The sequence below is a fragment of the Callorhinus ursinus genome, unplaced genomic scaffold (assembly GCF_003265705.2).
Source record: "Callorhinus ursinus isolate GAN/ISIS: 27379988/994484 unplaced genomic scaffold, GSC_fseal_2.0 scaffold33, whole genome shotgun sequence".
Taxonomy (NCBI): Eukaryota; Metazoa; Chordata; class Mammalia; order Carnivora; family Otariidae; genus Callorhinus; species Callorhinus ursinus.
Window position 1 is genome coordinate 5189111 of NW_027397095.1, and position 9102 is coordinate 5198212.

Genomic DNA, 9102 nt, shown 5'->3' on the forward strand with positions numbered 1-9102 from the left:
ATCTAATAAATCTATTCCTATATGTATATACCAACAGAAATGTATATATGTGTGCACCAAAAGATATGTAAAAAATGTTTATAGCAGCATTATTTTAATGGCACCAAATGGAAAGCAATCTAAATGTTCATCAGCATTGGAATAGATAAGTAAATTGTAGTCTATTTAAATAATAGAATGTTATACAGCAATTAAAAAGAACAAACTAAGGGTGCCTGGGTGGTATAGTCATCTTGGTTTTGGCTTAGGTCCTGATCTCAGGGTGGTGAGATCAAGCCCTGTGTAGGGCTCTGAGATCAGTGTGAGCCTGCCTGGGATTCTCTCCTTCTGCCCCTCTTCCTTGTGCTCTCTCTGAAGTAAATAAATAAAATATTTTTTTTAAAAAAAAGAACAAACTATATTACACAAAACAACTGGATGAATCTCATAGATATAAGTCTAATAAAGAAGTCAGATGCAATAGTCTATTTATGTCAAGTTCAAACACAGGCAAAAATAGTCTATGGTGATAGAAATCAGAAGAGTGATAGACCAGAAGGAGGCTTTTAGAATGCTGATCTAGTTCTAAGTCCTGATCTAGGTGGTGGTAATACAGGTATGCTCACTTTATAAAAGTTAATTTGTACATTTCAGATTTATCTTTATTGTATATATGTTACAAGTTAATTAAAAGTTTATAAAAATAAATAAAACAAGAATAAATATATTAAAGAGGAGCGGGATTACACTGGATGATTTTTAAGATTCTCTCTAGCTCTAACATGTTATGATTTTGTGTGAAAATGCTTTGAAATTAAAAAATTCCCTACAAGTGTAAGGTCTTTTACTGTTATCAGTGGTAATTGACCTTGAATTCTTAGTGATTTCTTGATCAAACAATGGCGTATAATTTACTTAAATGTCTATGTATTTATTTACCATTTGAAAATTTAAGTGACCTGTCTGCTTTTCTGGTTATTGTTTATTTTCCAATTCCTTTGAACTTTTCTGTCAAGACTCTGGATGAAAAGCCAGAGACAAATATGGAGACTTATCCTGAACACTCTTAAATTTTGAGCTGGCGATAAACAATGTCAAAGCCTCTAAATGCAAGGTTCAAGGTTTAAGGAGAATGGTTCATGATTTCTTTGAGTCAGCTGTGGCTTTGCATTCCTTAGACTACGTTTTCTACTTAAATACACAATGTAGCAATGTAAATGATGATTTCCCCAATCATTTCACCTCTGTTAGGAGTCTGTAATTCTAGAGTCAAGTGAAAATAATGCTAGAAGAATAATAAGATAGATTTGACATTCATTTTGAAATGTAGTCATTCAAATTGTATCATTTTTATCATTGCCATTACTTTCTTTTTTTCAGCGTTGCCAGTAAAACTCAGTTAATGAATCTACCAGTAAAGCACAGTTGATAAAGTAGTTTACTTATTCTGAGAGATGAGCTTTGGCTTCACTGAGGCCACTGAGCTTATTCAAAACCCAATACACATTTTTTTTTTACTTGGAAGTTTTTCTTCCTTTGAGGTATTTATTTATTAAGAACTCAACTTTCCTGGTATCTAAATGAAAGTTTCCTTTAATGGTATATTGCCTTTCTAATTCTTGGCCTGGGGGGAAAAATGTCAGGAAATTCTTTAAATCTATTTAGTGAAGTATTTTAAATGCTCATCTTGCACTTTTGAGTGAAGTGTAATTTACATTTCATAAAAGTAGAAGCTGAGCAGCAAGCTGTAAGTAATTATCATATAATTAAATGTCTACTATGAAGGGAATGAAAACGTGAGCTCCTTCGTGATTTCCGTGACTGGGTTATGCAATGGCAAATTAAATTACAGCTCTTTATCTCAGGAAGGCTCCAGGGAACCTACTCAGGGTTTGAAGAGATACCTCTGAGTTGCCAATATAGTTTCAGTAGGAGGCTGAGGCAATCAGTTCACTGTCCAAGCAGACCATATAAAAATGGATTCTGTAGCTTAGGTTTTAGAAATGGAAACCACAGTGTCTACTCCTCTCAATGACTTTGAAAACCCCTTTTCCCTATGTTAATATTTGTAAATGGGAAGTACCACCATGATAATTACTAATTACTGCCATGGATAAGTTTTATTTTTTTCAAATTCACAAAGCAGTTGGATTTGGGGATGATAATCAAATGCCAAATACATTTGTAATTAGGTGAAATGCTCCCTCTAATCTGATTTTGTTTAATATTCATTTAAAATATGCACTGAGTTCCTGCTAAGTTCAGGATGTTATAAGGCATTCAAAGGTTAAAAAAGACATGTTCCTTGCTCTGTGGAAGATTATAGTCTGGAAGTGGATAAAAGCTGTGCACACAAAAAACTACAAAACAAGGAAAAATTGGATAGTTATCAGAGAATACAAGGTATGGAGGAGCTCAGGGGAAGAAGCAATCATTTCTATTTCTGGCTAGGTAGAACTGGTTAGGTTTCAGGAAGACAGCATTTAATCTGGTGTATGAGAAACAGACTTATTATAAGAAGAGATATTGAAGAGACCATGAGCAATGATAGATGTGGGAAACTAGCACAGGGGCTTCAGGGAATGAAGTAGACCAATTTGGTTACTTATTCAAGAGTCACAGTGGCAATTTATCTAAATTTGTGAATATAACTATTGGATTTTACAGACTTTCTCCCTGGTCAAAACATACAATGTGAAATTTTTGACCCTTTACATTGTTTGGAGCATTAGATACATGTACCGGTGGTATAGTGAGAGATATGGATGAAAATGGAGCTATGGAGCTGGGTTGCAAAAACTCTTGGTCACCAATCTAATAAAGATAGATTTTATACCAGGAAACATTCAACCAAGAAATCTTATTGATGGACTGTTATGTGCTAGGCATTTTAAAAATTGTGTGGTGTATAGAGATGAATACCTTCCCTGATCACAGGAAACTAGTTCAGTGGGGGATATGGGTGAAAAGTGCTGAGGGCACCTCTCCTAGACAGGATGTGAGGGGTCAAGAGAGGCATTCTAGGAATGGTAATGTCTGAATTGAAATATGAAGGAGAGTATGGGTTTTTCTGAAACAGAGGACTGAAGAAGGGTTTTTTAAGCAGAAAAATGGGAAGAGCATTTCAAACAAAGAGAGTATGCAAAGTCACTGAGGTGTAGAGAGCCTGGAGAGTTCCTGCGAGTGCTAGGCTTGAACCTAGGGTGTGAATTGAGTGGTAAAGAGATGAGGCCGGAGGGGTCAATGGGGGAGCTGATCATGAAAAGCCTTAAAGAGGCCATTGTAGTGATCCAGGTGAAGATGACACAACTTGGAATTAAAAATATAGCAGTGGGGAGGAAGAAGAGGTCATACATATATCTAAGAGAGATTGATGGGGGTAGAATTGACAGGACTCACTAATCAATGGAATGCAAGTGACAAGGTGGGTAATAGAATGTAAGGATGAATTTCAGGCTTGGACTTGGGTGTCAGAGAAAGCCATTCACTTAGAGGGGAACACAGGTGTATGAGAAGATTTGAGAGGGAAGTCTTACCTATAGCTAAGTTTTACCTATGTGGAATGTGAAGGGCCTGTCAGATATTCAAATGGAGATAACAGTAAAAAGTTGGATATATTATTTGGTGTGCAGGAATGTAGTTGGGGCTGCAGATATAGTTTGGAGAATCACAGTAGCCAGGAGTTGCAAATCAAATGTCTTTAGGATCCAGGCAGGTAACATAAATGGATGATTCAGGCTGGGGCTGATATGGGGTAATGACAAAAGGAGGAGATGTGCACAGGTCCTGCCCAAGGGCACTAAAGTTAAAAGTAACCTGGTAAGTCAGCCAAACAAAACTCAGCTACTTAGCCATATGAGTTTTCAAGCAGCCAGTTTTCCACCTTTGATATAGATCGCAATTAGCCATTAAAGTGAATGCAGAGTTTAGGCAGAGAGTATGTAGAGTACAGGAAAAGCCAAGGACACAATTCCAGAGGAGAAATATAAGGAATAGATAGATACTTGGGGGTGGGTGGGGAGAGACAGAGACAGAGACAGAGACAGAACCAGGCAGAAATGGGTAACTAAATTTGCACCATGGAGGGGATTGCTAACTTTAACTGAAGCCATTTCAGTGGTGTGGTGGGGGCTGAAACCAGATTGTAGTGAATTGAGAATTTAATGGAGGAAAAGAAGTGGAGACTGAATACAGACAACTCTTTCAAGATATTTGGCTGTGAATGAGAGGTGAGCAGTTGGGTGATAGTTTATTATTTATACATGCATGTATACCAGGAGAGACATGAGCACAGTTGTACACTAAAGGGAGAGGGTAAGGTTGAAGATGTAGGAAAGAAAAGGATCTATCAATGAGCTGAGGTCCCTAGAGAGGTGGAACCAGAGGAGATCCAGAGCACAGGTGGAAAGTTTAGCCTTGAGGTAAGAGGAGTGGCACCTATTCTACTGAAATTGAAGGTAATTTCATTTAACAAAGGTTTATGGAGCTTCTATGCCCTACTAGACACCGTTGTAGGTGTTAAAAATGTAGCAGTTAAAAAAAAAACAGGAAAAATCTTTGTTGGCATGGAGCTTACATTCCAGAAAGAATGAAGTATGTACAAGAGCAAATACAAGCAGTGCTGGGGCTTGAAGCAGAGTGGTTGAAATATTGTTATTTGATGACCTTTATTCCTCTGTGACTGATGGAAGAGATCTTAGAATATTAGGCTCAGAAAATGTTGGAGAAGCTTTGAAATAACTACCTTGGTTCATGTGAAAGAGGGGTCTGGGAACAAACAAAGGTACTTCTGAGTACAGTGAGACGTATATTTGTCTTGTAGTAGATGAGGGATCTACAGACTTTTCTGTAAAGGACCAGACAGTACATATTTCAGGCGTTGCAAGCCATAAGGTATCTGTCACAATTACTCAACTCTGTCATTGTAGCACCAAAGTAGCCATAGACAATAGATTAATGAATGGGCATGGCTGTGTTCCAAAAAGACTTTATTTACCAAAATAGGTAGAAGTCTGGATTTGGCCTATGGGCTTTAGGTTGCCAACTGCTATAGTAGAGCATTCATAGGATGACAGATGCTTCATAAGAAAATTTTATTTGACAGCACCAAGGAAGTGGGTAGGAGGGTGGAGGCCAGTGCATCAGTTCGGGTGAGATTTAATAAGGTTTCGAACTAGCATTGGAGGAGTGGGAATGGAAAGGACAGGAGAGCATGGAGAGATACACTGTTATGCTGGTCAGGGAAGGAATCAATAATCAATCGTTTCAAATACTGCAGAGAGGTCTAGGAAGCTGAGGCTAGAGAAGAGGACACTGGATTTGTTATTTAGGAGGTTGGTGCTTCCCCTTCCTTAAAAAGTTTACCAAATTTTATCAATACATTGCACAATGGTAAAATATAAAATACTAACAAAAGGCTTTCAAGTTAGCAGGGCCCTGCCCATTCTCTCCCTCCCTTCACATCTAGCCTGTCCACTTAAGTCTTTTTGACTATATCTTCTGGTAGTTGTTTTCCATTTGTATAAATAATATGCTTTTATTGCTATTTCCTGATATATGAATTTTAGACAACATCTATTGACATTCTGTTATGGAATATGAGGATTTAGCACTCACTTTATCCCCTGCTCATCTTCTTTTCTCTACATCCACACAATATAATTAAATCATCTTTGTTCAAATCAGTATTCAGTATTTGTCTTAGGATAACTATGTAAGTGTGGTGCACTGCTGAGCCAAGTAGCATACTATGATGCTTATGGCTTTCTGTATACAACTTTTTGTTCATCCTGGAGTTAATAACTGCTTCCTTTTTTTTGCTTGATTAAAAACAATAATTATTTTTTTTATTTTAAAGATTTTATTTATTTATTTGAGAGAGAGAGAATGAGAGATAGAGAGCACGAGAGGGAAGAGGGTCAGAGGGAGAAGCAGACTCCCTGCTGAGCAGGGAGCCCGACGTGGGACTCGATCCCGGGACTCCAGGGTCATGACCTGAGCCAAAGGCAGTCGCTTAACCAACTGAGCCACCCAGGCGCCCAAAAACAATAATTATTTTAATTAAACTTATTTTGAAATGAATGTACACAAAAGTTGTAAGAAATAATACAGAGAGATCCCATTTACCCTTGCCCAGTTTTCTACAATGGTAACATCTTGCAGAACTATAGTACACTATCAAAACCAGGATTTTGACATTGATACAGTCAAGATACAGAATATTTCCAGAAAAAAAAAAAGATACAGACTATTTCCATCACCACAGTATCCCTTGTGTTGTCTTTTTATAGCTAACCCCACCCCCTCCTTAACCGCTGGAAACCACTAATTTGTTCCTCATTCTCAAATTTTGTGATTTCAAGATTCTTAAATAAATAAAGTAATATAGTATGTGGACTTTTGGGACTGTTTTTTTTCTTTTCACTCAGAATAATTCCATGGAGATTTATCCAGGTATTGATAGTTTAAGCCTTTTTATTGCTGAGTAGTATTTCATGGTATGGATGTATCACAATTTAATCATTCATCCATTAAAGAATATCTGGGTTATTTCCAGGTTTTGTCTATTATGAATAAAGCTGTTATAAATGTTTGTGTACAGGTTTTTGTGTGAACATAAGTCTTCATTTCTGTGGGATAAATGCCCAGGAGTGCAATTTCTGGGTTGTATGATAATTGCATGTTTCATTTATAAGAAAGTGCCAAACCGTTTCCACATTGGATATATCATTTTGCATTCCCACCAGCAACATAGGAGAGATCCAGTTCCTGTGCATCCTCACCAGCATTTAGAGTCACAATTTTTTATTTTAGCCATTCGGACAAGTGTGTAGTCATATCTTATTGTTTTAATTTGCATTTCTGTAATGGCTAATGATGTTGAGCAACTTTTTATGTATTTATTTGCCATCTGTACATCCTCTTCGGTTAAGTGTCTTTTCATGTCTTTTGCCTATTTTCTAACAGGATTTTTTAAAATTTTGAGTTTTAAGAGTTCTTATTATGTTCTAGATAAAAGTCCTTTGTTAGATTTGTACTTTGCAAATATTTTGTCCCACTATGTAGTTAGTCTTTTCATGCTCTTAACAGGGTCTTTTTTCAGAGCAAACATTTTTAATTTTGATAAAGTCCAATTTATCAATTTTTCTTTTATGAATTGTGCTTCTGTTGTCAAGTCTAAGAATTCTTTGCCTAGCACTAAATCTCAAATGTTTCTCCTATGTTTTTTTCCCAAAACTTTCATGGTTTTGTATTTTAAATTTAAATCCTTGATCAATTTTGAGTTAATTTTTTATAAGGCATCCTTTATTAAATTGCTTTTAAAATCAGTCAGACATATTTGTATGGGGCTTTTTATAGGTTCTCCCTTTTGTTCCATTGATTTATGTGTCTCTATGTCAATACCACATAGTCTTGATTACTATATACATATATATTATAAATCTTGAGTTTAGGTAAGCTGATTCCTCCCACTTTTTCTTCTCCTCCTCCTCCTCCTCCTCCTCCTTCTTCTTCCCCTTTCTTCTTCTCCTTCTTCTCTTCTTTCTTTTCTTCAGATTTTATTTATTTGAGAGAGAGCAAGTGAGAGAGCACAAGTGGTGGAGAGGGAGAAGCAGGCTGCCCATTGAACAGGGAGCCTGATGCAGGGCTCAATCTCAGGACCCTGGGATTATGACCTGAGCCAAAGGCAGCTGTTTAACTGGCTGAGCCACCCAGGCACTCCTTTATTCGTTTTTTTTTGTAAAATTGTTTTAGCTACTCTAGTTCCCTTGTCTTTCCATATACATTTTAGAATAATCTTGTGTATATCTATGAAAAAAGTCTTGCTGGGAGTTTTATAAGAATTGCATTAGATCTGTATATCAACTTGGGGAGAATTTAGATCTTTACTATGTCAAATTTTCCAACCCATGAACATGTTATTTATTTATTTAGATTGTATTTATTTAGATTTATCTATTTAGATTGTATTCGACTTCTTTCATCAGTGTTATGTAGTTTTCAGCATGTAGGTTCTGTATGTATTTTGTTAGATTTGCCCTTAGGTGTTTTATTTTAAAAGCAATTCTAAGTGGTATGGTATTTTTCATTTTAGTGTCCATGTGTTCATTGCTATTATATAGAAATACAGGGATGCCTGGGTGGTGGTTAAGCATCTGCCTTTGGCTCAGGTCATGATCCCAGGGTCCTGGGATCGAGTCCCACATCAGGCTCCTTGCTCAGCAGGGAGCCTGCTTCTCCCTATGCCTGCCACTCCCCCTGCTTGTGCTCTCTCTGATAAAAAAATAAATAAAATTAAAAGAAAAGAAAAGAAATACAGTTGATTCTCATATGATTATCTTCTATCCTGCAACCTTGCTGAACTCACAAGAACTCAGGTTGGGAGGGTTTTTTTGGGTAAATTTATTGGGGTATTCTATGTAGACAAGCACGTCATTTTCAAGTAGGGACAGTTTTCTTCCTTCTTTTCCATCTATATGTCTTTTCTTTTCTTGCTTTATTGCACTGGCTAGATCTTCCAACACTAGGCTGAATAAGAGTGGTAAGAATGGACATCCATGCCTTGTTCTTGATCTTAGTGGGAGACCATTCAGTCTTTCACTATTGAAGTATGTTAGCTGTAGTATTTATGTAGATGCTGTACATCAAGTTGAGAAAGTTCCTCTCTACTCCTATTTTTCTGAAATTTTTATCACGATGGTGTTGAACTTTGTCAAATGTTTTTTTCTGTATCAATTGATATGGTCATGTGATTTTTTCTTCATTAGCCTATTAATATGATGGATTGCATTGATCAATTTTTATAATATTGTATCAGCCTTGCATTCTTGGTCTAAATTGTACTTGATCTTGGTGTATAATTACTTTTATGTGTAGCTGAATTGTTTTTTCTGTTATTTTGTTAGAGACTTTTACATATGTATTCATGAGGAACATTGGTCTGTATAGTTTTTTACACTATGTTTGGTTTTGGTATCAGGCTAATACTAGTTTTATGAAGTGAATTGTGAATTGTTTCTTCCTCTTTTATTATCTGTAAGATATTGTATGGAATTGGCATTTATTCTTTATACATTTGGTATAATTCTACTAAATTTAATTTTGTTACAGTGCTAGTCAAAT

The 9102-nt window shown here is 36.3% G+C and overlaps 1 protein-coding gene across 2 annotated transcripts in view; it reads left to right on the top strand.

Annotated features, from left to right (window-relative positions):
- Positions 1 to 9102, top strand: part of SMARCA1 (SNF2 related chromatin remodeling ATPase 1) — a 433394-nt gene that overhangs the window by 169219 nt on the left and 255073 nt on the right. The window lies entirely within an intron of this gene.